Genomic DNA, 27,264 nt, shown 5'->3' with positions numbered 1-27,264 from the left:
TACACAAAAGGACACATGCAGTGATTTCGCCGTTTGTTTATGTTCTGTTGTGTCGTTGTGACTGTGTGGATGCGTGTGTAACAGGTTGGACTAGGTCCCCTGTTAGTGTGCATGTTGTAATTGAAAACAGCTGCCCGTGTGGGCGAGGGTGGAGCCCTTCCGGTTAGTATAAATTGCCTACTATGTTGTCTGTTAGCCAGGTGTGGCTAACCTCAGTACCGGTTGGCGCTTGGGGAAGCCCTGTACGCTGGGTGAAGTAGGTGATGTTGGCGTGTTGGGTGTTGGACCCACACTGGAGCGCGTAGAGCGCAGCTGAAATGCGGACGCCAGGTTACCGCATGTTAGCCTGAGTATCATCCTCCGTAGTGACCGCGCTGGCTCAATACTTTCGCTTGCTGACCACGGAGTCTGACCCTGCAGCCACCCCCGGCAGTTGGAAATTATCTCACTTAATGAGGGAATTAGCAGAGTCATGAATAAAAAGAGTTGTGTATATCCCATTGGCATACGTGGGCAAGGGGCGGGGTCTATTTTCCGTGTCATGGCTCCTCCCTGTAGACTTCAAGAAGTTCCATATCCGGAAGTGGGCCCCGTAGACTTTCGTTTGACTGTCGACACCTTTCTCGGTAAGTTGATAAATGGGAGAACAAATCGAAATGTTTTCTGTGTTTCAGTATCCGTTGTCTAAAGTATAGCCTTCAATTATGTAATTGCATGTGGTTTGCATGAAAATTGCGATGTCGATGTTAAAGACGAACGCTGTTTAGGAATGAATAACCACTTCTGGTAGCTTAAGTTAGCATAGCGGCTTGGCTCCGGTCCAACTTCACAAGTGGCTACGTTACAATCCTATACAATGCGCTACTATCTGTATCATAAACGACTGTGTTTTCTACTTCCCACATTCATATAACGCCATATTACCCGTGTACATTCGTGGTTTGATCTTCCCAGCTATTTGAATGCATGTAGCTGCATGTGGTTAGCGTAGCGAGTAAGCATTCACTGTCTGACATTGAACATTATTACAGTAGCATTCTTTATTTCATTGCTCTTCTTCATACAGCCCCCTCCCCACATTCACAGCTTGGTGTGTTGTTATTATTACTATGTGATTCTTTACTTCACTGATGACCCCTGAACAGATTGTCAGTGCCCTTCCTAACTTCATGTGTTTCTTTATTTCATTGCTCCAGGTGTGTCATATTCACTCATCATTGACTGATGACCCCTGAACAGATTTCCGGCCCTTCTTCATACAGCTTGTCTTCCACCTTCACAGTCATGGTGTATATATTGTTATTACAATGTGATTCTTCATTTCATTGCTCGTCTTCATGCAGCTTGCCCCCCTCCCCACATTCACAGCTTGGTGTGTTGTTATTATTACTATGTCATTCTTTACTTCACTGATTACCCCAGAACTTCATGTGTTTCTTTATTTCATTGCTCCAGGTGTGTCATATTCACTCATCATTGACTGATGACCCCTGAACAGATTGTCAGTGCCCTTCCTAACTTCATGTGATTCTTTATTTCATTGCTCCAGGTGTGTCATGTTCACTCATCATTCACAGATATCCGGCCCTTCTTCATACAGCTTGCCCCCCTCCCCACATTCACAGCTTGGTGTGTTGCTATCATTACTATGTGATTCCTTACTTCACTGATGACCCCTGAACTTCATGTGTTTCTTTATTTCATTGCTCCAGGTGTGTCATATTCACTCATCATTGACTGATGACCCCTGAACAGATTTCCGGCCCTTCTTCATACAGCTTGTCTTCCACCTTCACAGTCATGGTGTGTATATTGTTATTACAATGTGATTCTTCATTTCATTGCTCGTCTTCATGCAGCTTGCCCCCCTCCCCACATTCACAGCTTGGTGTGTTGTTATTATTACTATGTCATTCTTTACTTCACTGATTACCCCAGAACTTCATGTGTTTCTTTATTTCATTGCTCCAGGTGTGTCATATTCACTCATCATTGACTGATGACCCCTGAACAGATTGTCAGTGCCCTTCCTAACTTCATGTGATTCTTTATTTCATTGCTCCAGGTGTGTCATATCCACTCATCATTGACTGATGACCCCTGAACAGATTGTCAGTGCCCTTCCCAACTTCATGTGTTTCTTTGTCATTGCTCTTCCTCATACAGCTTGCCCCCACACTCACAGCTTGGTGTGTATATTGTAACAATGTGTTTCTTTATTTCATTGCTCCAGATGTGTCATGTTCACTCATCATTCACAGATATCCGGCCCTTCTTCATACAGCTTGCCCCCTCCCCACATTCACTGCTTGGTGTGTTGTTATTATTACTATGTGATTCTTTACTTCACTGATGACCCCTGAACAGATTGTCAGTGCCCTTCCTAACTTCATGTGTTTCTTTATTTCATTGCTCCAGCTGTGTCATATTCACTCATCATTGACTGATGACCCCTGAACAGATTTCCGGCCCTTCTTCATACACCTTGTCTTCCACCTTCACAGTCATGGTGTGTATATTGTTATTACAATGTGATTCTTCATTTCATTGCTCGTCTTCATACAGCTTGTCTCCCACCTTCATCTGGTTCTTCACTTAATTGCTCCAGGTGTACCATATTCACTGATAATGATATTTGTTGTTCATATACAGCAGCATAGACCCCTTTTACAGTTTTAATTTTCTGTCTATTTCAATGTTACACGTTGAGTATGACCGCTGCATGTCTGTGTTGTTGACAGGCACAACACTCAGGAGTGCTGTGAGTTGCATGACACCTGCAGAGGCTCCATACTACAGACTACTACTACTCGGTACTACAGAAACCGGATCACTTGACAAGCCTGTGTCCTGTTTTGGCCTTCCACACTCTGTAGGATTGCATAGGCTCCATTTCTTCTCCCACATCACCATTCCAAAACAACTCCAGATGTTTCGTTTGTATTATGGCCAGTTTCTTTACATCTGTTACACTACCTGTGTTTTGCACCCAAAACTGGACTGCTCTATCTGTTTCTTGTTTTTTATCATTATCACTTGCATTGCTGTAAATATGTTCCATTAGCTCAGTTTTGCAACTATGAAGTGTACAGTTTTGTTGTTGTATTACTGTTACGCTGAGCAAAAAGAAACCTCAAACCTTACTCTTAGGCCTATGTGAATTCTTCATGCGTGTCGTGCTCTGTCAACAGTTTGATGCTTACAAAGCATTCCAAGTGTCTGTATGATGTTCTACCATTATGCTATGCCTTCACACAGTTAATAACAAAAGGTATACAGTATTAAAAATGCATATTCACACTAGGTTATTGTCTAACTTGGCACCATAGCAGTGAGCATCCAGTGTATTTCTGTGTTCAAAACATACATAAATACATTTTTTTTTAAATTAATTGACCCACTCAAGTACTGGTTATACAGTTGTTGTCTTTTTTTTTATTATAATTTATTTAGTCCACATGACAGATCCATGGCCCTGCTCCATGCCACTGATTCAGAGTCGTGTGTAGGGACTACACGTCTCTGCCCTGATCCTCTTCACTCTGCCTGCATGCAACGATGCATGTTTTTGGCAGGTCTGATGCAGCCTCATAAAGGCTAAAGCTGGCCTGCGTCTCACTGCTAGAGATCTATAGACATACAAGTGTATGTGATTAGTTTTTAACGAATTAATATTTGTAGTGTAAATAATGAACACAACGCTTTTGCGATTACAGTCAAAAGCTACCAAGAAAGTTAGCATCTCATAGGTAAGTGGCGGGCTCCTGGCTAAGCTAATGGTGATTTCCCTCAAAACGTGATAAAAACACACCAGTTCTACGACAGTAGCGTGTAAACAACACAGTATTTTATATCACCTAGATGTACTAGACGAATTACCTAAAAAAATGGGATGGATCCCGTTTGTGTGCATATTTATTCAATGCTTACCGTAGAAAGGCTTATTCTGCTCAGTAGAAGTCAATGACGGCTCTCTGTTTGTTTAGAACTTTAGCGTGTCTACACAGCCACTAGGTGACTTTCCCGCCGAGATCAAAGGTAGGCGTAACTCTGTTATCAATGGCTCTGGGCATTAGCCTTTCGCAAAACCCCTCCCACAAACGGCCGCCAACCAATCCGAGCTCAGCAACGGTAACTAAGGAGGGTAGAATTTGTCGAGGTCCGTCAAAAACCTACGATTTCAGGGAGACATACAACGTGNGCCTATGGCACCGTCAGGGTCCGACACCATTTGAAGATTAATTAGGACCTCATTTTTTCACTTTCCCGAAGCAAAAACCAAAAGCGGACTGATAACAGGGATGGATTAAGCCATGTGAAGGCTGTTAGCTCCAGGTGATCATATTTAAAATTAGCAGGCTAACTGTGCAATCGTCTTGTTTGCTAATATAGCCCCCTTCCCCCTTGCATTTAGCTGGCAGAAAACGTACCCTAAACAAATAATCAATGCATCGCTCAGACTTAAGGACAATATTATATGATATTATAGTATTGGATCCACGGCATTATGATTCAAATTTTATTGGGAAACTACTAGTTGCGTTGTTTAATATGCGCCAAATGCACAGCCCACGGAGCAGCCCCCACCCTCTCTCCTTCCCAGTTTGTGTCTGTGTATATGCGTCGAGTGTGACAGCAAAAAAAGTAACACTGAAATGGGGCTGCGCTTGTTCCAACCTTGTTATGAAGATATTAACTGTCAACTAAAACCATTAAAGTGAACAGAAGAGAAACGCCCAGTGTGACTGCCCAAGAGCTGCGCAGTGTCAGTGCCGAAAGCCCGTCAAAGGTCTTGGCGGACGGCAATGTCCCAGTTTACACCAAGCACTATCAAATGTCCTGGTTACAGACATCACATCGCCATCATCAAGTTGTTGTATTTCAGTTGAATATGTAAGGGTAGGGACACATACACGCGAATTTGCGAACTTTGCCATTCATTCCTATGAGAGAGGCGAAGGCAAGCGATGGCGAGGCGAAGGCAAGCGACAGCAAGCGAACAGGAGCGAAGCGAAGCGAAATTATTAAAGAAAGTTTAATGTTATGCAAATGAGGAGCGAATTCGCCTGCCACGGCCCAATCAAATCAACAACATAACTGTTCCATTCCATTTGATTCGCCGCGACGACCTGATGACGGTTGGATTTCGCCTCTCTTCGCTTCGCCTGGCTTCGCCTCCTATGTGTCCCTACCGTAAGAGGGCTTGGGGAGGGGCTTAGACTATCAGCGAGCCTATTGGCTATTCAGATACTGAACGAATATCTGAATTCCAACTGCCGGGGGTGGCTGCAGGGTCAGACTCCGTGGTCAGCAAGCGAAAGTATTGAGCCAGCGCGGTCACTACGGAGGATGATACTCAGGCTAACCGCATGTAGCCTAACCGGCTCGAAGGTAAGCCCTTCTGTGTGCACCTGGCGATAGCCAATTATGTTTGTACTGTGGCTAACGAGATGTTGTTTCACCGCAGCGTTGCATAGTGAAGCAAGGGTCAACCGTAGACTTCCAAGCTCGGTCCAGTGCTTCCCAATTGCAACTGAAGGTAATTTCTAATTAACCGTCACTCTGTGCCTGTGGCTTTCATGCCACACCTTGCTCATTGATAATGGCATTTCCCTGGCATTAACCCAGTCTGTCTTGTGCTTTCTAGGTTGAGCACATTATTGTCAATTGGCTGGGGTGGGGGGACGCCGCCGTCTTTTCCCGGTGTTTGTGTTTGTTATTTTGCCTTTTACCACCACGAGCTCTTTTAGTAGTGGCAGGTTGTTGTTCCTTTGCGCAGGTGCGCGACGCTTTCGTCTTTCAGCCATACGGTCTGACACGGTCAGCTCTCACCCACCCCTTAGACAAGGGATGAGTGATTGGGGACTGGCCGGTTGAGATTTGTAGCAGTATCGTGTAAACTTATTGGTGAGGTGTAGATCCCCTGAGTGGTATAGTAAACTCTCTGCCAAGAGGCCTGATTTGATAAACATAGGCTACCTCTTCACTGTGAATCATCATTTCAGTGTGCTGTGACTTATTTTGTTTATTTTGATTATGTTTTGTGTGTACAGTTTTGATTGATTGCAGTGTTATTTTGCATTCGCAGTGCAGTGTGTAGTTAACACACTCAGTAAATTACCTGTACTAGGCCTACTCAGTGCTCTCGCACTTAAGCCGTCACCGTTTCACGATATGTAGGCCTACCTGTATTGACTTCAGTAGAGTTAAGACTCTGTTTGTGTATATGGACTCAAGTGAACTGCCTGCTCATTTTGAAAACGAATAAGACTGAAAGCAGAAGAAAATAAAAACTATTGTATGTGCAACAGCTGTGTCATCCTTGTCATCTAGAACCTGTCGGGGAAATTTGTATTTTTAACATCTGGGTTGTCTCACCCTTAACGAGACTGGCGTAGTCACCTTTTAAAACCTAATTGCTTAAAAGTTAGTAATCCTACCAACCTCCACTCTGCTACACGTGCGTGAAATGTTTGAATATGAATGAAGCACTCTATATAATGTGTGCACCCAATTGTTAGACCACAAGGCATGAAACACATTGCAAACATGTTGTAGAACTTTCACGTAGCAGATAATGAAGTCCATGATTAATATTGGCAAGGAACATGAAAGTTTTAAAGAGGGAATGGCGTTTCCAATGTTCAATGGCGCCCGCATAGGGAGCCGTGATGACTCGCACAGAATCTGCGGCATCACAGTTGAAGAAGAGGTCAAATATACTTTTATTTCATTTTATTTAATAAGGATTATGTATTTGATAAGGATGACATATACTGTATGACATACAATTGAGGCAAATCATAACCATAAGGGTATTTTCTTTTTTAAACTTTTGTTAACATTCACAATTGATGATGTGCCTTGGCATCTTTGTCTTCGAAAAGGTGTGCCTTGGCTCAAGGAAAGTTGAAAGCCATTGTAATTACACATGTCTCTGATGGTATGCCGTGTGCTCGAGAGAAAGAAAACAAGCGGATATTGCCTTAAAAGGAATTCGAAATAAGTAAGAGGAAGAAGATATAAATAAATAAATAAATAAAAGTTTCATGACATCATGGACACTGACATTGGCTGAGGAAATGGAACATGCTAGATGGGCCTGAGATGATAAAAAAGAGAGAAGAGTCAGGCCCTCGGTGGAGCTTATTGGGGGTGTGCTACTAGTGGCATCTCAGAGCAGGTTTCCGGGTTGCAACTTTGTGTTGTGTGTTGTCTGCCTTTTAAGGTGGCTGTTTGCAGAGACTTTTCATCAAGACATATGTAGTGATTGTATTGATATATTTAAGTGTACTGACTGTTGCGCATGTTGAGCATATAAATCAACGACATTGTTTAGATCTGTTTGGACAACTTTTGTTCTGTTCTGTTTGATATGACTGGACCTGATTGACGAGTCCACCCTCTGAGGAGTTCAGAAGAGACCATTTTAATTCCAACTTTCTTCCACATGTATGAATGGGAATTTTCACAAGCCATTTGAGCCCCCCTGGAGCCCCCTTGTCCATTCATTTACATTGCTCACATCTACATACAACTAATGGGTGCCAGGATTGCAGTGAAAAGGGGGGTAGGGTCACCTCTTGTCTACAGTTTTACCTCTACTGTACGGTTATGAGGCTTCATGGTCCTGTGGACACTGGCTTTGGTGGGAGTTGTTGATGTGTTAGTCTGATAGCCTGATTATCATCGAATTTCAAATCTCTTTGAGATTGGTCTGACCTAGAGCATAACAATTAACATTTCCCAAACGGCATGGTTGACAAGCCTCCCTTGGTTTGCTAAAGGTTATTTCCAACAAGGTGGGAGGAGTTCCCAATTTTTTTTTCGGAAGCTCAGTCAGAAAGTACTTGCATTGCTCTTAACCTGACTAGTATCAACGCTGATGGTGTTGCGTCACTAGGAGGGCACGACCTGGCAATTAGTCTGACACCCAGTGGCAGAAAACAGAAATGCTTACCGCTACATCATACTGAATGCAGTCCAGTCCTGTGAAAATCTTCAATGTGTCCCTCAGTGTTACCTTTTGTGTGTCATTGAACAGCTGGATGGCTCTGGGGACAAAAGATCTCCATAGCTTGTCTATCCTACAACTGGAGACAGATTGGAGTCTGTAACAGCTGATCAGGCTCTTCTGATTTCTGGAGATGGAGTGCAGGGGGTCATTGTTATTGTGTATGCTGTGCATTTTTACTGTAGTCATATATTTTAAGCACAATAAGAAACTAAGACACTGGGGTCATATATTTTATATTTTAAAATAATATTAAAATGTATGGGTTCAGGCTTCAATAATATTGGCCTTCCAGGATTGTTCCTGAAATAGCCTACCAAAGAACAACATTTTTAGCTATTCAGTGGCAGAAGTGGATAAAGTGTCTTTCAAAACATGAATCCTTTCACATAGGCTACCATTAATCACTTCAGCAAATTACAGATCATAATCAGAGACAAGTGAAGTGTAACTATGCAGTGGCATTGCAGACAGGTCAGAAAGGTCAAGCCAGCCTTGTGATGAGAGCTGCAGTTGTTCATATTTGATAGATATCAAGTACGATGCATTTTCCCCCAAAATGTTGCCAATACATTTATTTATTTATTTATTCATTTAAATGTAGTAGTACATTGCTGGTAATGAACAGGAATGAAGATACAGGCCTGAATAAACATTACAAAAATGCCAGAAACTTCCAGCTACACATGTGCACTGTGAGGAAAACCATGCTTGAAGGGATTTCTGTTGGGGGGGAATGATGCCTGTGACACACAATGTGCCATTTTCTTGATGGAAGACATGGACTGGGGAGATAAAAAGGAGGGACTGGATTGTTACTTCTACCATTAAGATTGGGGTTGAAAAATGGAAAATTCTTAGTAGGTCACACTAACTCCATAGTGAATGAGTAGACAAACTTCCCTTGTAGTTACTTGACATTATGCATTCTGTACAATATATTGTTACTGGACTGGAACAAGTCTGATCCATTATCACTAAATCAAATGCAAGAAATCACTTTCATGATTATTAGTGCATGTAACACTTGCTGTGCCTTTTACTTATTAGGGCAGACATGGACTGGGGAGATTACAAGAGGTTCTGCATTTTCACCTCCCACATTAAGGTATGGGCTGAAGAATGGATAGATTTTCTCAGTAAAGGAGACATTGGTAAATGAGTAGATATGATCCCCGCAATCTGCATCATAAAAGGAGACCAGACCTGCGTCATAGTCCACAGACACCCCCACACTTTGGGGCCCCCTCAGCCATATGCCCCAGTATCCATTTTCAGGTTCATATATTATGTGTCCCTTCCTGTTAACAGACTCTCTGGCCACTCCTATAGTCCACCCAGTCTTCCCCTTAACCTGAACCTCATAGTAGAATTTGCCAGAGGAGAAGCCCTCTCTTCCCAACACAATGACAACCGGATTAAACCTCTTTGGAGTGTCTGGGAGATTCTGTCGCACGTATCCATGCGTCACTTGTTTCCCATCAGCAGACAGGATGAGACTGGGCTGGGCTGTATCAGGATCCAGGATCACATCCACTTGTCCTAGTGGACAAGGTAGAAATGGTCAATTTCAATATCTAAGCTTATTTATTTGAACCACAATGTGACTGTGCAACTCTTAGACATAACAAAACAAATGAAAAAGCCAAACAAAGCTACTTAGTGTTTAAGTTGTGTAGTCATCATTAGGCTATTAGGCAGTCATGAGTGAGCGGTTAGGGCGTCAGACTTGCATCCCAAAGGTTGCCGGTTCGACTCCCGAACCTCCTCCATGACTGAGGTACCCTGAGCAATGGTACCATCCCACCGCACTGCTCCCCATGGGGCGCCACTGAGGGCTGCCCCCTTGCACGGATGAGGCATAAAATGCATTTCGTTGTGTGCAGTGTGCAGTGTTCACTTGTGTGCTGTGGAGTGCTGTGTCACAATGGCAATGGGAGTTGGAGTTTCCCAATGGGCTCATAATTCAACCTGCACTCTATAGTAATTCAACCTGCATTGTATAGCAATGCTGTTTTGCAGGGAACACATGTGACACTGGTGATGATATATTTAGATACTAACACACTTAATGTTGTTTAATGTTTTTCATGTCATGTGATGCTGAGGATGAGAATGGTAGAAAAGGTTATCCACACAAGTCATGTTTATTTACACAGCACTCCATACGACAAACACGGACTCCATGTGCTGAGAGAATGAGAGGATGTTTTTCAAATATACCACTTCATGCAATAGGCTAGTACTAGAACCAATCAGTGAAACAAATAGGAGGACAGGATGCATTTCATGGTGATTTGTCGGCCAATCAGGAACAAGCTGAATCGTCATTTGCCATCCCAGTGAGTTACATTTGATTCTGGTAGGGTGTGTATAGATTTATAGGCGTCGCAAATTGTCAGTGCATGGTGTTCCTTTATTGGCTGTTAATCTATAATGGCCCATATCAGTGTTGGCCATATTTCAACAAAATAGAGTGGACTGTCAGAGCTGATGCTTCCAAAATGCCTGATAGCTGTTCATATTCTATGAGATACTCCACTACAGCTACTGGATCATCATGTGATGTGGTCTTAGTGTCGTGCTGTTCCCATGTAACCCCATGCAGTGAGTCAGCTTGTCCACTGAGTGGCACTGCAGGACTTCTGATGGTTCTGCCACAATAGTACAATAGTATGATGTGTATAGAAAATGTGTGGAAAATACATTACATTCCACTAGCTGACGCTTTTATCCAAAGTAACTTACCGTTATTTTGTGCAGGGTATGGTTTACAGTCCCTGGAGCAATGTGAGGTTAGGTGCCTTGCTCAAGGGCACTTCAGCCATGGATGGAGATTTAGGGAGAGGGAAGAGTGGATTTGAACCTGAAACCCTCTGATCTTAAGACAACCTCCCTAACCATCAGGCCACGGCCCACGGCCCACAAACACAACAAATCTTTTAATGAGTTCTGATCTCACCTAGTTCACCAAGACGCCTCTGTAGCTCATATCTCTCAGCACTGAACTTGGTCCCCAACTGGAATTGTTGATTAGAATAGAACAGAGAGGAATATGGATCATTGAATAGAATAGAATAGAATGGAATAGAACAGAACAGAACAGAACAGAACAGAACTCAAATGCATTGGCGATGTATTCAGAGAAAAATCTGCATTCTACCAGTAGCATGTCACAAAATGTGACATGTAAACATGTTAAAAAAACATGTTGTCTTGTCAAGTTGCTGTACTTTCTCTGCTGTGATTCATATTAAATGTAACACACAAAAAAATCACACATTATTACTAAAAAGTCTGATTTTTTTATAATCAAGTTGATGTTGTCTGAATCTACCTGGGCTTTCTCTGCTGTGACAACATGATCTCCAAAAAATCCGTGCTCCTGGACACGGATGTTAAGGGCACAAAATCCGTGTCCAGGAGCACGGATTTTGCCAAAATTCCGTGCTCCTGGACACGGAATTGTTTTCTGTGCTCCTAGACACGGAATTGTTTTCCGTGATGGACACAAAGAAGTGCTCTCTCTATAGGCTACTCCCACAGCTCTATGTTTCCACAGTCTTGTGTTTTCTCAGGATTTTTCTAATTTCAAATATTTTTTCTAAAAAAAAAACATTTCCTACTGACAGGTTAGGGTTAGGGATTGTTTTGGTCTGGGCACAGCTAGTTTTCTTTCATTCATTATATGAATTTGATAACCTAGCAACCAACTGGAAAAGGTATTTCTCAAAAATATGTCTTTAATGACAGGGAATGTTTTGGTCAGGGCACAACTTAAATTGCTATAGCATTATTTTGTTTAGGATTAGCATTTGGTATGTATTTTCTAATGATAGAGTTACACAGTGCTGTGGTAATAGCCAAACAATTCCGTGTCCAGGAGCACGGAAAACAATTCTGTGTCCAGGAGCACGGAAAACAATTCCGTGTCCAGGAGCACGGAATTTTGGCAAAATCCGTGCTCCTGGACACGGATTTTGTGTCCTTAACATCCGTGTCCAGGAGCACGGAATTTTTGGAGATCAGGCTGGCTGTGATGATGTTGTACTGATGCTGTAGTTGATATGTCTCTTCATCAAGGTTCTTGTACCAGCTCTGTAAATCTTTTCTTTTGCGTTCTGTGATGAAAATCTCATTTGTAACAGCCAAAAAATGAGAACACAGACCAAAACCACAACCAGTTTGTAGTGAAGTGAGTCAGCTTGTCCACTGAGTGGCACTGCAGGACTTCTGATGAGTCTGCCACAATAGCACAACAGTAAGACATTTGTATAGAAAATGCAGTGCAGTGAAAGACATCAACTCACCTTTTCCACCAAGACGCTTCTGTAGTTGATCTCTCTCAGCTGTCACGGCACTGAAGTTGGTCTCTAGCTGGGATTCATGATGGATTAGAATGGCATTTCTGTCATCCAACTGAGTTAGAATAGAATAGAATAGAATAGAATAGAATAGAATAGAAATTAATACAATAATAAAATGGAAAAGAATAGAAAAGAACCGCCTTACACATTTCTCCAACCAATGAGGGGCGGAGGTGGTTAATTCTAGACAGAAGTAATGTAAATGTAATGACATGACACACAAGGAGATATATGAATGAATGGTAAATGACAATTAAATGACTAAATTCAAGTTAACCATTACAATTAAAAGGAGACTACACTGTAAGTTATACAAGATGAATACACGTCAAATTAAAGACATATTAGCCAAAATAAGCTTGAAATATTTAGGAGCGCAAAAGAGAGAGGGATATGGGGAGAAAGAGAGATAGAGAGAGAGAGCAAGCATAGGCACAGTGTGTAGTGTGTGGGAATCATGTAGGTGAAGAATGACTGCATTGTTCCTTACGTGTGCAATGATTGAGGACCAACAGTCAGGATGCATGTGTTGCTCATCAGTTTTATCACTGAACTGATTCCATCCACCTTATATACATACAGGCTACACCCATCCCCCTGCCAGTCATATCCAACCATTACAGACTCAGTGAGCCCGTTTAAATGGCCGCAATAATCGGGTTATTGGAATAAACAGGTTATTGGAGTAACCGGTTTACTGGTGTTTATCCTACAGTCCGTCGGTTGCCCGTGTTCCACTAAAGTGTGTGACACGAAGCTAGAATTTAAGGCTTGTGATTGGCTTCTTATCCTTCTAGAATGTCGATAACCTGATAATAACCCGATTATGCTGGATACATGTCTTCAGAAATCTGTTTATATTAGCCAAAAACCTACCTGTGCAAATCGGATTTCTCATAAACCGATAACGGCAACAACCCGATTATGAAAACAGTTTATTCAGTTTACATAAGCGCTCGAATAAACCGGTAACTCCAAAAACCTGATCATAAACGGATAATTGATGCGCATATAAACGGGCTCATTGAGTTTCTGACACTGTCTTACATACCCACAACATCCATCAATGGCTGGCTATCCGCATGGCATTTGGTCTTTGTGTACAATCACCATGGGGGACCACACCTAAGAAAACATGAAGCCTGCGGCGGGGGAGTTCATCTAGGACAAATCTTTGAGATAACAGCTACAGTGTCATTCTGCATCATCCTTCAATCTCAGATCTTACACATGTATCTTATCTTAGGGGAATTTCCCTTTCAGAAACTGGGATATGAGTTACAAACTAGCACTATGAAATAATGGTAATATTATTAATAATAATAATAACAATAATAATAATAATAATAATAATAATAATAATAATAATGACTATTTCCTCTCAGAAAATTCTGGAGTATGCTTGCCCTCCATTTGTTGCCCCTCGTGCATGCGTTGCCCTTCATGCATGTGTTGCCCCTCATGCATGCTCAGGACACGCGCACGTGCACGGCACACACACACACACACGCACACACACACGCACACACACACACACACACACACATTGTCTAACACAAACACCAGAAAAGCCAAAAACATTTTGTTATTGTAGCTCTACATCATATTGCACGTTTGCTTAAATTTGGTGTGCAATCTTTTCGGGTAGGGGAGGTGAAGTCTACCAAATGGTGTTAAATTCCTGGGCCAATACATTCCTAGGCCATCATTGGTCCACAGTGTAAATGGGCCTGATATTGGCCTAAAACAATTATGTTAATTGTGGCGCCCCCAAAGGCCGATTCTCACGAAAAGTGGTATGTAGCCTTTGGCTATAGTGAAGATAGTGGGTCTTTCTCAAAGCCTAGGCCAGTGTCCTTCCAAGTGTATCAGCCTAATTAGTCATGCCCAGTGATTGGATACTTTTTGGTGAACTCTACAGAATATCCAATCACTGGGTGTGACTAATAAAGGGTATCCAATCACTGGGCGTGACTAATTAGGCTGATACACTTCCAGGGATAACAAGTGTTTGAAAATTGGTTAAAAAAGCTACAGCAAGATATATACTTACAACTTTGACCATTGTTGGCACTACAGCGCTCAAGGTACCCCTTAACAAAGAACGTTCCCCAACTACGGGCCGAGCCGAACATTTTGGCATCAAAGCGGTCTCTCTATCTCAAACAGTGTGGCTGCTGGTTATGGTCATAGAATAGAAATACAGAATAAAAGAGGATAAACGGTATAGTATGCTTGCCGCTGGCTAACCAAACAATAATATGCAGGAAGGCTCAAAGGCTGTGTTGGGTGGTGTTTGTCCCCTTGTGAGTCTGTACGGGTGAGGGTATAGTGTGAGTGTAGGCTTACCAGCTAGGTGGCCAAGGCCAGATGGTGTCTTGGCAGGCCAAGTATGAATACCCTTGAAATAAGGCTCATAACTGATTAGATATGCAAACACTAAGCGCAATCGATTTTGATGCCGTCGATCGACATATCACGTAAGCGAGAACTTGTTGTCTCGATGTGGGTGGTAAGCCTGAGACGATGAGCTAGCACTAGTTTGATCTACTAACACACCACGTGTGAGGTGTGGGGGGACAGGTGGAGAGGAGAAGCTGGGGTGCAGTGCAAACTTGTGTAGGGGTGTGGGACAACTCGCCTACACAAACGTGAGTGAACTGTTGGCCAACTTGTTCATGGGCGCATGACCTTGGAGGCGGTATGCAGATGCATCAACAGGGATCAGCAACTGCGGGGGTTGCACAGTCCGTCTGCAGTCACATTAATCCTGCGATTTGGCACCATGTGACATGTCACCTCGTCGACGCAACATAACTGAAATGTGGTAAGTTGGACAGGAAATCTATCTAGCATGCAACATTGGGCCAGAATGCATTGCTGTCTACATGCCCATGTAGCCGTTGCAGTATCTCGATTGTGCCTACTGTTAGTATAAACTTATGGGTTCAGGGTAAGAAAGGGTTGGATTGTCATGGTTGTGAGGGCGAGACAAGTTTTTTCCCTCAAGTTAACATTGTCTGTATCTTTACCTGTGCTTTCTTTACTGTCATGTTGTTGTATTTAAGCTGCAGCTGGTCTTTCTCTTCAGCAAGGTTCTGGTACCTGAGCTGTAAATCTTTTGCACTCAGAATTGTGACGCAAAGTGCGATGGTAATAGCCAAGATGAGAGCACAGACCACCACCACAGCCAGTTTGTAGTAACCTGAGAACAGTGCAAGAGAGTATTTGAACAAAATGGGGTCTACTGTAAACAAAAGTCCCAGATTGAAAATAGCATAATGCATACTTACGGTAATGTCCTGCAGAGCTATCTGGGGTTTTCTCATGTTCAGTCCTCTGCTGTGATCCTTTAGGAACTTCATTCATACAAATGGTTTCAGCCTTGTTAGTGGGTCTTGTGGTGTTGAAAGACTCTTCATCTTCATAAATATTATCTGACATTGTTGTCTGCCTCTTGATTGTCTGAATGGTCACTAAGATGTGCTCTATGGCAAACTGGGGATTCAAAGATTCAAAGGCCTATCCACATTTAGAGCCAGTGTAATCTCTCCTTCCTGTAATTTGACTCCTTAGCCACTCCTATGTCCCACACAGTGAGGGCCGGATTCCTGCAACTTTTGATATTTCGGCTGTGCCTTTTACTTCCTGGGACTGTGTGGGAGTGTGTTATTGTTTCTGTTAATGACTTCAAGCTGTGTTTGGGATATGGGCATGTTTAACATAGTCTGATAGGGAAGTTATGTGTTGTGCGCATGTTGTTATCACATTCTTGGGGTGAATGGGTTTATTTTCATATTTGGATTGCCACCATTATTATGCGAACGAGACAGAGCATCCCCTGTCTGTTAGCATAGGCCTATACTAAGCACGTCATCTACAATCAATGGGCACGTTCGTGATGAAGCAGTGCTGCTTTTGCTAGGCAGCGCACATGCACACATGCACATGCGCACATGCTAGGTTGATGCATTGTGGTTAGAAAATTGTAAGTCTAAACTTGACTTCACATTTTTATCACTTGAGAATTTTCATAGAAGAATGTTCTATGTCAGGGGGAAATTTACACAACACCATAGACCAACGGTCACGGCAATGGGGCACCTAAGTCACGCCCTTCTACTTCCGATCCGTGGGGCTGGAGCTCTCAAAATTTTGAATGAGAGTTAATGGAGCGAGTCAAGCAAAATCCTCATCCCGTTTGGCATGTGCTCCGGATTTCACATATGATGACAGTGAATTTGAAAGGTTTGGATTTGAGTCATAAGACCACTCATTTTCGACACGCAAGAAACGTGATTTTAGCCTTTGTGCAAAAACTGTGTTAGAGACTACACGTGCGCCTCGCATATCTGACGTGAACTGAGGCACAGCCAACCCTACCGCTGCACCGCGGCTTAAGTGGCTGCACGTCGGACATGCGACGTCTGTTGTGTAGTCCAAATAATTACACATTTTTGCACACACACAACTCAAAAATCGCTTGCCAAGTGAAGTCAACAAGCACACCATTGGTTGTTATTAATTCTGAGGCACAGCATATGTGTGATCGACGGGGAAATGCGAGGTGGATCGGAAAAAAGCTTTGATCAGTCCATTACAGCCCAGTCTAAAGTTTTTGCGTCGCAGCCCCACGAGCCGCCCGGAAGGAAGCGTGATGGAAGCGATTTTTACCGGTGTCTGTGAAAATGCATGGAAACATATCTGTCCTTACACATCAACCGACGGTAGTCAGGCATCAGCGGTGCGGGAGCCGGCTCAGCACCGCGCTGCATTTGGAAAATAGAACTTGAGCGTATTTTTCACGCCGGCGACCGGCAGTGTCTCATTCAAATGAATGGCAAAGTAGCACGCTAGCTTTGGCTGTGGGGGGGGTTGAACAGGACTGGCCGTGCACGCAGACGCTGTCAGTGTGAAAGGCAGAGTAGAACACACTGGCCGAAACTAAGCAGAAAAAGACTCAATTGTCTCTCGCTCCCGTTCCGCTCGGCCAGTGTGTCTGACGCCTGACAGCGTCAGCGTACGCGGCCAGTCCTGTTCAAAACCCCCCCTATGCTAATGTTGATTGTATATAGCTAGTCTTTTTTTTCAATAGGCCTACATTGAAGTGTGGTCAGGACTTGCTGTGTATGTCAGACTAAGCTTAAGAAAGCTTTCCTCAATTAATTTGACGATTCACTAAAGTCATTGTATATATTTGGGAATAAAGTAATCCAAAAGTAATCCAAAAGTAATCCGTTATCAGTGTTGGGGGTAATTTAATTACTTTTGGCACTAACGTAGGAACGTAACGCATTACTCTTCAAAATTCAGTAATTTAATTACAGTTACTGCGCTGCCGTAAAGGTCGTTACTCGTTACCCAATTTGAGCCTTGAAATTATCTTCAGGTCTGCAGTTATTAGTAGTTCTAGATGCGCGAAGTGCTCTGTCTGGGCTGTTTCCCCCAGCCCTTCTCGAGCTCTAGGAAGTGGGTGTGTGAGAGCGCGCACACGCAGACTGCTGTTCCTTCCACGTGCATGCAAGGTCTTTCACTGGGACTTTCATGAGGCCATTGCGCTGTATTGTGTTTAACCTATACTACAATACTTGGAGCTCCACCATATTTTTTTTCTAACCTTTTACGCCATAGAGGGAAAGTGAAAGTGATTCGCTGCGCAGTTAAATCTACAGTCATTCCGAGTTCATCGTTACGCAAATGCATTCTGAAACAGCTGTAGCCTACCCCATATCGCAAATGCCATAGCCTCTGTTGTGCTCACTGATGACAGTTAAATACACGGCAAAAACTGTTTGGGTAGCTCCGTCAGCAGCAGCAGCCAGCGCGAGTCAAGTGATTGGGAAGCATAACGTGAGAACAACAGCGCAAGCAACACTATGGCGTTGAGGCCGCCACGTTCTTCAGACTATTCAAATGTGCCACCTGTGTGAAGTTGGCACCCCATATGTTGAAAATCTGATTAAAAGCATTTTGGTTCGATTGTGCATCGTTTGTGCACGATTGTGCAGGCAAAATGAGCGTTTGTGCACAAACCCTCTTTAAGATATTTACATTTTAAGAGGTTGGTGACCTTAGGTCACTCAGGACCCCATTAACCTCCAAATGACTCGAAAATGGTTGGAATCGTCTGTGCTTCGTCTGTCAACCTTTGTGCAGGCAAAATTAATGTTTGTGCACAAACTGTTTTTATGTTATTTAACTTTTAATTTTTTGAAAGTAGGTCACTCAGCACCCCATTAACATCCAAATGACTTGAAAATGGTTGGAATCGTTTGTGCATCGTTTGTGCACGTTTGTGCAGGAAAAATTAACGTTTGTACACAAATCGTTTTTATGCTATTTAACTTTTAATTTTTCAAAAGTAGGTCACTCAGGTCAACCTCAGGTCAACCTCCCCCATCAACCCTCCCCCGTCAAGCTCCCTCATCAACCTCCAGACTGATCCTCCATTGAGGCAGTCGGTTCATATGCAAAATAGGGAGGCGGAGCACTCAGAGGGTCACAGGCAGCCTCACGGGGGAGGTTGACCTGAGGTTGACCTGAGTGACCTACTTTTGAAAATTAAAAGTTAAATAGCATAAAAACGATTTGTGTACAAACGTTCATTTTTCCTGCACAAATGTGCACAAACGATGCACAAACGATTCCAACCATTTTGACTGTCTATACTGTCTATGTCCTTACCAGAGGCGATTCCTCTTTGAGTACAAGGGAGGCGCCGCCTCCTGTCCAAAATCACGGAGAATAGTATGTAAACTAATGCTTTACACAACTTAATAACATTGCTATTTCAGACCCAGCTCCATAGAAAATGCATGTGCTCAACTTAGAGATGAAACCAATCTGTTATAAGATCCCGAGGCTCGCACGAGTTTTTTTCCGCTCATGACAACGCAAGCGAGTCGAGTCTCAATGGACTTCAATGGCATGTGGGATTGTACGATTTTTCAATGGCAAAATGCTAAACGGTCATTGGCTATTGCCGTGAATTTTTTTTGATTTTGAGACTGAGCCTCACTGGGAGTGAATGGAGAAGAGAGAGGAGGGGGGAGGGACCGGAGACTGGAGCTCCGACTTGTGATTGGGTGAACCCCGTGTCAGTAGGCTACAGTAGTTTTCATTTCGAAATGCGGATATGTTATTAATTTGACTGAGAAGTTTCGTCGTGGTAACCAGTGGGGAAGCTATTCATTGCGGTGTACTCCAGTTTTGTGTATATTCTTGTAAACCTAGTGACACTAGTGTTGCGAATAAAGTCTTAGTGGCATGTCCTTATCCTTTTTAATCTCCCAATTCAAAAGTTGAAGTTGCCTACTTTTCGTTAGGGCTAGCTTGCAAGAAAGAGCTATGCAAAATGCCAAGCATTGTGGATTAAATTCTGGCGAATTCCAGTCGTCCTTATGAGGAGAAAATGAATATCAAGGAGCAGAGCAGAGCACTGCCTAATATTGACTTGGTGAAAAAGGTAGGGAAGAACAACCGTTTCTTTTGAGCTTTCGTGGTGTCTTATCAACTGGTTAACTGCCAAGTCCCGTGAGTGGCGAGTCCTTGTTTCCTACTGTGTTGGCAATGTCTGGTAAATAATTAAAGATTTTGCGACCTCTAGTGGTAAGTTAAGCCGTGCACCCAGTAATGAACAAAGACAACGAAGGCAAACTAAATCACATCATTGTGGCGGAGGTAGGCCTAATGATAATAATAATAATAATAAAAACATTTCCCTATGAATAGGCTACAAGGGGGATAATGATTAATGATTAACACATTGTTTCAACAAGAGTCCTTTAGTGTGTGAGGCCATATGTGGCTCAGGACCAATGTAAGATGTGTGTCAAAATCCCCCCCCCCCCCCCCCCCTTATTTTTGCGTTCTGGACATATTGTAATTGAACAGCCTCCCCTGTTTGACAGACTACCAGCCGCCACTGGTCCTTACCTAGATTAGTCTATGTCTGCATGGGAGAGCAAGAAACGCAATTTCAAATTCTTTGTATGACCAGTGCATGTAAAGAAATTGACAATAAACTTGACTTGAACTTGAACTTGAACTTGAACTTGAACTTGGATGTTGAGGGGCTGCTGAGTGACCTACTTTCAAAAAATTCAAAAATAAAGTTAAATAACATAGAAATGGTTTGTGCTCAAAACGTTGATTTTGCCTGCACAAACGTGCACAAACGAAGCACAATCTATTCCAACCATTTTTGAGTCATTTGGAGGTTAATGGGGTCCTGAGTGACCTAAGGTCACCAACCTCTTAAAATGTAAATATCTTAAAGAGGGTTTGTGCACAAACGGCTCATTTTGCCTGCACAATCGTGCACAAACGATGCACATTTGAACCAAAATACTTTTAATCAGATTTTCAACATATGGGGTGCCAACGTCACACAGGTGAATGTGCCTGATCAAACCGTCTTCCAGCACGAACGGATTCTGCATTCGGCAGAATCTTTAATAATAAGGTTGATGCATGTGCCATGCAATGTGCAGGAAACTGAAAGGCTTTGGAGTAGCCTTAGCTGCAACATCTACATCTTGGAGAGGATGTAAGCAGAGTGTCCTACCTACAATATTTCTGTTTGGCATGGCCACCTCACCTTACTCATTCTGTTTTTATTCTGTGAGACCAAAGGTAATTTTATTGCTGACATGACAATAAAAGTCTATTCTATTCTATGGCGTAATGTTAGACTAGATTCAAATGTATTGACACTGTCATAAATAGGCCTACAGGGCAATCATGAAATGCATTTTAGATGTGAGAATGACAATAGGCCTATATGAGGGATTCCATAGAGGTAGGCCTACAGTTTGCACAGATTAAAATATTAGACCATTTACACAGCCGGCCTACAACCTTGGGTAGCAGGTGTACGAGGTGTGCTGGTTAAAATCCCTTTTCCCGCGAAAAAGTAAAGTAAAGTAGGCCTAATAAGTAACAAGTTACTTTTTAAATTTAGTAATAAGTAAAGTAATTCAATTACAATTGAAAGCAGCAACTAAAGTAAAGTAACTAATTACTTTTAAAAAGTAACTTACCCAACACTGTCTGTTATATTACTTAAATATTAATGTAACGGGATTACATTACTGAATACATTTTAAAAAGAGTAACTTTACCGGATTACATTTCAAAAGTAACTTCCCCAACCCTGTTTGACAGCATGTGACGTGTCACCTTGTCGTCACACCATGACTGAAATTGGGGCTGAATTCCACATTAATGGCAGTGGCTCGATGACTCCCTCTCTGCATAAACAGTTGTCAGATATGACTTCCGTCGTGAAGGTATCTGATTAGCCGCACGGCACTATGAGAGAGCTGCCCTGCAACATTGTTACGAAGATTTCTCCTCCCGGAGCGTGAGAAAAAAATGATTCATTCAAGCACTTTTCCATAAGGCTATAACACTATCTGTAACAGCACAAAGCAGCTATACTCGAATATACAAAATGTCGTCCAAGTAGGGGAAATATAAAAAGCATTAGCCTATACTGTGGGAAGGAGTGGGAGTCCGAAGATGCAAGATCCGTCCAAGGCAAGGTGCAAATACTGCAAAAAGGGAGATCTGGGCACAACTATGGGACCTTAAAGACACGCAGAGACCAAAAGACACAAGGCTAACTGTCTGCCGAACGTCAACACTAGCATCAAGTCGTTTGCTAGGCCAACAACCAGTTCTGATGGCGAGATCAACAATGATCAGAAGAGAAGGGAAATTAAAGTTGCAACATATCATCAGGGCCGCTTTTAAGCATAGGCCGCCTAGGTGGTCGCCTAGGGCGCCATGTGAAGAAGGAGCGCCGATGCGCCGATGCGTAATTTTGCGATATGGAGGTTTTTTTATGAAGTCGCAATCAACAAAGCGTGGCGAAAGCGCTCCTCACGGCAAAACGCCCCTCAGCCAATAGTAATATTGCTTTCAACTGTCTCTGGGAAGTCTGTGAACCAATAAACAGACAGTCCTGAGAAAGGGGGCGGGACGAGTGACAGCGTGCGCTCTATTTTGAATTCGGAGATTCACTCGAGAGACAGAGGGCAAGCGCAAACAGCAATGTTGCTCTGCTGGGTGGAGAATTGTTATGTTCTCATTAAACCAGTCATTGTACGATGCAGGAGTTGCAGAGGGTGTTTTGGAACTATGTAATTTAATCAGCAACCGTTTGTGATTATGGACAGCCTAATAGTTATGAGGCTACTGTTTGGAATTAGAGGGAAAAAGAGCTTTGTTTTTGATCTGAGAAATCGCTAGTTAGCATGCTAACATTAGCCAAGTATGCCAAGCAATGAAATCCAGTAAAGTAGCTGTTAGTAGCCTACTCACTAACACCCACCTGACATCATAATACTTGCTTAGGTTGACAAGCAATGTAAAGTAATACTGGTGCAATGTTTAAAACAATTTTAGCTGCCATATCTCCTTCCACTTGAATGAATTACCTGCTTGTCGTAAGCTTAAAAACATTGTTTCCAAAAGGCCTACATGAATCATGTAACAGAACCATGCACAGCATGTTTTCATGCTGAGTGATGTAGCCTAGTATTGCAGACAAGTGAGGCTATTTACTATATTTTGTATATTATGAAATTCAAAAGCGTGACAGCTCTTCTCCCTTTCTCTCACCCTGTCCCTCCAGTTCAAACACATAGGCTAGATAGCCCCCTTCTCATTCTCCTACTCACAAATGCACCACTATTTCCAGTCCAGAAATGAAATTGGTTTGGAATCATAGACAGCACAAATGTGTAGCTTATTAAAATTGTTATGCTGCCATGCTTTGTGATGCTGTAGGTAGTGTGGATAGGCTATCAATGCAGACCTCCTTGATATAGGCCTATTGTCTACACATGCATTTTACATGCAAATGTACTGTATCACTCTCCTGGCATTTCAATTCCACATTACAATTCAAACACATTGATAACCTCCCTCTCATCTGGGGTTGTTGGGGGGCACCACCACCATCACATCCAAGACACCACACAGTGAAGCTACTTTCATGCGACTCAATCTGATGTGTGATCTGTGTTGGTCGCCTGTCAAAAAGAACCAGAAATCCATTTGATGCAAAATGGTTATTGTTCTTGATGTTATTTAGTTAAGCTTACTACCGGTATTACTCTTGTGTTCTGTGAGGTATAAAAAAGAGGCTTTTTTTTTTCAAAAGGTTGGGTCGGGGGGTTGGGGGGCGCCAGAACTCAAACTCGCCTAGGGCACCAAATAAGCCAGAACCGGCCCATGCTGTGGATAATTTGTCAGACATCCTAGAAGAGGCCTTTGACAAGTTTCGGATGCACCGCACCAAGTGTGCGGCCATTATAAAATCTGTTCTGGCCCTCACTTTAGGAGTGAGTTAATATAAAGGAACCGAGTAAAGCACCTCTATCCATTAGAGGTAGTCAAATTTGGTCCTTTTTTGGCTTTCTAAGCCCCACTAGCTGCCCAAGAGGAGTTGAGACTAATGTTGATGACTAGTTTCTGGCTGAACGCGCGCTGGTGCCACTAATTGGAACAATGCACCCGACTTGTAGCTAACGACTGTGCCACGAGCAAAGTATAATATCAAACACATCATACGACACTGCATGCAATGCCAAAAGATGATTTTAAGGTGCATCTTGAAGTTTGCTGTGTCAGCAGAAGAACATGCAGCAGCCATTGCCATGACGTAAATTGCATAAAATTACGTGTACTCGGGAACCTCGGGCTTTGCTACTTCCGCATGATATTAACGCCAAAAAATTCCGATCTGACATTGCATCACAGGCTATTTTCCCCCGAGTTTAAAGGAACAGTCCACCTCATTTCAAGAATGTTTGCTCATATGTAGTTAAGTCTCAGTAAAATTTGAGAATGCATAGGATTTTTCGTCTGTGTTTGCATTGCCTAGTTTAACAGTATAGCCAAATTAAGCGTAGCAATGCAAGTCTATGGGAGCAAACAAAACATCACCAAATGTACTTATAAACTACTTTAAAATGAATGTAAATTAAAATGAATGAACTACTTTAAAATTCAGCAAAGTGCAAAACAGCCATATAATACTGTCCTCTGATCACTTGAAGCTTGATGCTAATGCTCCAATTTACTTCCAGTGATTATGCTAATAATTCTGACATCAATAAATCTACTGAAAACACTGAGAAGAAAATGATATGCGCATTCATGAATAATGCTTGGAAATATTGCAAAAATGTTAAAATCAACAAAGGTCGGACTGTTCCTTTAAGTTTGGAATCTTGTCATCCAATGGTGATAATAAAATGATATTTTGATCCAGTTTGAATTGTGTCACAGGCCTCAAATATGTGGTTTCTGATATTAGATATTTTTGGCACCAAGCACCAAACAATTTAGCTATGTTTTTTCACATTTTTCATGGAGACGACCTCTGTACAAAATATCAATATTTTTGCATGAATCATCTAAATTTAGTTCGCGAAACAGCATACGGTATGTAGCTCAGCGCATAATGACTGGAATCAGAAGAAAGGGCTTTGTAGCCTACTCGCTACCGTGCTTTTAATCATGGGTGGGGAACCTTCAAACCTCAACTCCATAGACGTTGGGACGCAAGGTTAATTGTGAATAATATCAAAATACTGCAATTGGGTCTGACATTAGTTGGAGAACGGTACAAAGAAAATATATCAGCCATCAAAACTGACCAAAATTATTGTTTTGGGGGATATCCATGAATATGTAAATCCAACGCGTCTCAAAAGAGTTGGGACGGGGACAACAGTGAAGATCAAGACAAAGACTGGTGTGTATGAAAGACCAGTGACAAAACTCTGTCTGCTCTTGGAAGGAGTAGAAAGTTGAGTATTATTTATTTAATTATGATTTTGAGGAACATTATGTTACATTGATATTTAGGACATTTAAAAGTAAGACATGACTGCATTGACTAGTAATAGGCTCCTTTAAGTATTTATGTTTGTTAATTGTTGCCCAAGCACACAATTAGGGGCCGGTGTGTAGGAGCCATTTGGAGTATTTTATGTTTATGCTTTTCTTGCCTCTCAATATTGCTATTTACAAGCTCAATTTTTCTTGCTTTGCTTTTCTATATCTAATATCAAACCTGTTTTGAGTATGTATGAGTAAGAGTGAGTGATTGTGAATGATTGAGTATGCCCTTCACAGGCAAAGAGGGAAATATACCGACACGACTGGGAGGGTTCCGTGATGCGCATACTATCATAGACCGTGGCAATGACTGGAAGCGGAAAGAATTGGACTGGAAACCTAGAAACTTAGAAACTTAGAAATACTGCCACTTGAACCCTTGGAAAGTTTAATTATAGCCTATGTTAATAAATGTCAGTACACTTTATTTTCGCCTCCTGGTGTATGTTCACGAGTCATGATGATCACGCCGAATCCTCAAATGTAATGTCAACCAAAACCAAAAGTCAATGGAACTCAAAAAACATCAAGGTTTTGACATTACACCCAGCAAAGTCCAACCCAAAAAGAGCAGGTGCAACAGTTAGCCTACTGTAAAATGCTGTTCAAGGTTTTGGAAAATGAAAGTGGATTTTGCCTATAAAACTCAAATATTAACGAGATAAAACAAACACCCGACACCACCCCAAAATAGGCTAAATAAGATTCTTAGCCCCATGCTTTCCAAGTGTATATAGGTTACACACTCCTATTAGAATGGCTGATTGGCCAGGGATTCTGTGGGGTGTATTGGATGTTCTTCAAGAGTGAGAGGGTGATCAGTCAGAGGTCAGGTCTAATAGCCTACGCATGTTTTTGATGTAGTGGAAGTGGCAGACTTAGTGCAGCTATTATCCTGCTATTATCTGTATTGAACAGGCTAAGATGGTGGTTGGCCTTACCATATGAGTTGCAGTATGGAGGGTGAGGGTCCATTGGAGATTCCCGCTCTGGGAGGGTGAGTAGCAGAGACAGAGAGAATCTTTAGACCCCGACGCGGAGCGTCTTAAATGACTCACACATGGCGGGGACATTTCTTTAGGCCTATTTAATGTTAAATGCAAAACATTACATTTGCAAAACAAAACAGTGCCGTTGTGGAACACCGCTAGGCAACAGCTAGGTAGCCAGGACAACAGGTGTTGTCTATCACAGCAGCTGATTAGAGTCTTGTTGAAAAGTCGCTTTAGCAGTGAAAAGTCTTGTTGCCATTGACAGCGGTCTGTTATAGACCAACCCGTCCGTTATCGAAAAATAACAGACGTGCGAACGTTGGGGAGCCCCGTTGAAATTAATGGAGCATTCGACCGATGACGTCACACCATATAATAATCCTACTAACAATTTTCCGTTCCGAGGATGTTCCCGCAACATGAGGCGTTGTTTTTTTTTTCGGTTATTTTACGTTGTTTTTTGGGTCTGTTATGGTTATAATTTGGTTAACAGGAACGTTTTTTTTTGTTCCCTGAACGTTTTTTTGTATGGTTCCCGGTCGGTTCATCTACGTTTTTTCACCGTTCCTTTATTCGTGTTCATGTTGGTTTTCAAAAGGTTCCCCTACAACAGTGGTTCTCAACTGGAATAGTCTTGAGAATCACAATTTGCCGTGGTCAATACGTTGTGACCCAAACTGTGTGTCGCACCGTCAGATTCTTCCAATAATAATAAAAAAATATTATCATGCATTTCATAATATGCATTATTATTTGCATTGTATGCTGATATACAATGTGTCTTATGAAGTAGTGGAGAGGAAAGGTCTATTAACCATGTGTCACTCTGTCTTCAACATCATAGTCATTTTTAAGTGCATTGCATCACAGCGCCGCGACCCACCCAGGAACCCTCCGCGACCCACTTTTGGGTCCCGACCCACCAGTTGAGAATCACTGCCCTACAACATAATAGTAACCTTCTTGCATAGGCTAT

At 42.4% G+C, this 27,264-nt stretch overlaps 1 long non-coding RNA gene across 3 annotated transcripts; it reads left to right on the top strand.

Moving 5' to 3' along the window:
• The first annotated feature begins 487 nt into the window (after positions 1 to 487).
• Positions 488 to 3,303, top strand: LOC134437177 (uncharacterized). 3 transcript variants are annotated; one of them, XR_010032338.1, is made up of 5 exons: positions 488 to 626; positions 1,197 to 1,287; positions 1,713 to 1,803; positions 2,419 to 2,509; positions 2,742 to 3,303. It is a non-coding gene; the product is annotated as an uncharacterized LOC134437177 (long non-coding RNA). The 3 variants fall into 3 exon arrangements; XR_010032340.1 differs by lacking the exons at positions 1,197 to 1,287; positions 1,713 to 1,803; XR_010032339.1 differs by lacking the exons at positions 488 to 626; positions 1,197 to 1,287; positions 1,713 to 1,803 and adding an exon at positions 1,850 to 2,312.
• Positions 3,304 to 27,264: the final 23,961 nt, after the last annotated feature.

Source organism: Engraulis encrasicolus, chromosome 21, assembly GCF_034702125.1.
Source record: "Engraulis encrasicolus isolate BLACKSEA-1 chromosome 21, IST_EnEncr_1.0, whole genome shotgun sequence".
In the NCBI taxonomy this organism is placed as follows: Eukaryota; Metazoa; Chordata; class Actinopteri; order Clupeiformes; family Engraulidae; genus Engraulis; species Engraulis encrasicolus.
Note: the sequence above shows the minus strand (reverse complement) of the source record. Positions and strands in the feature narration are given on the sequence as shown.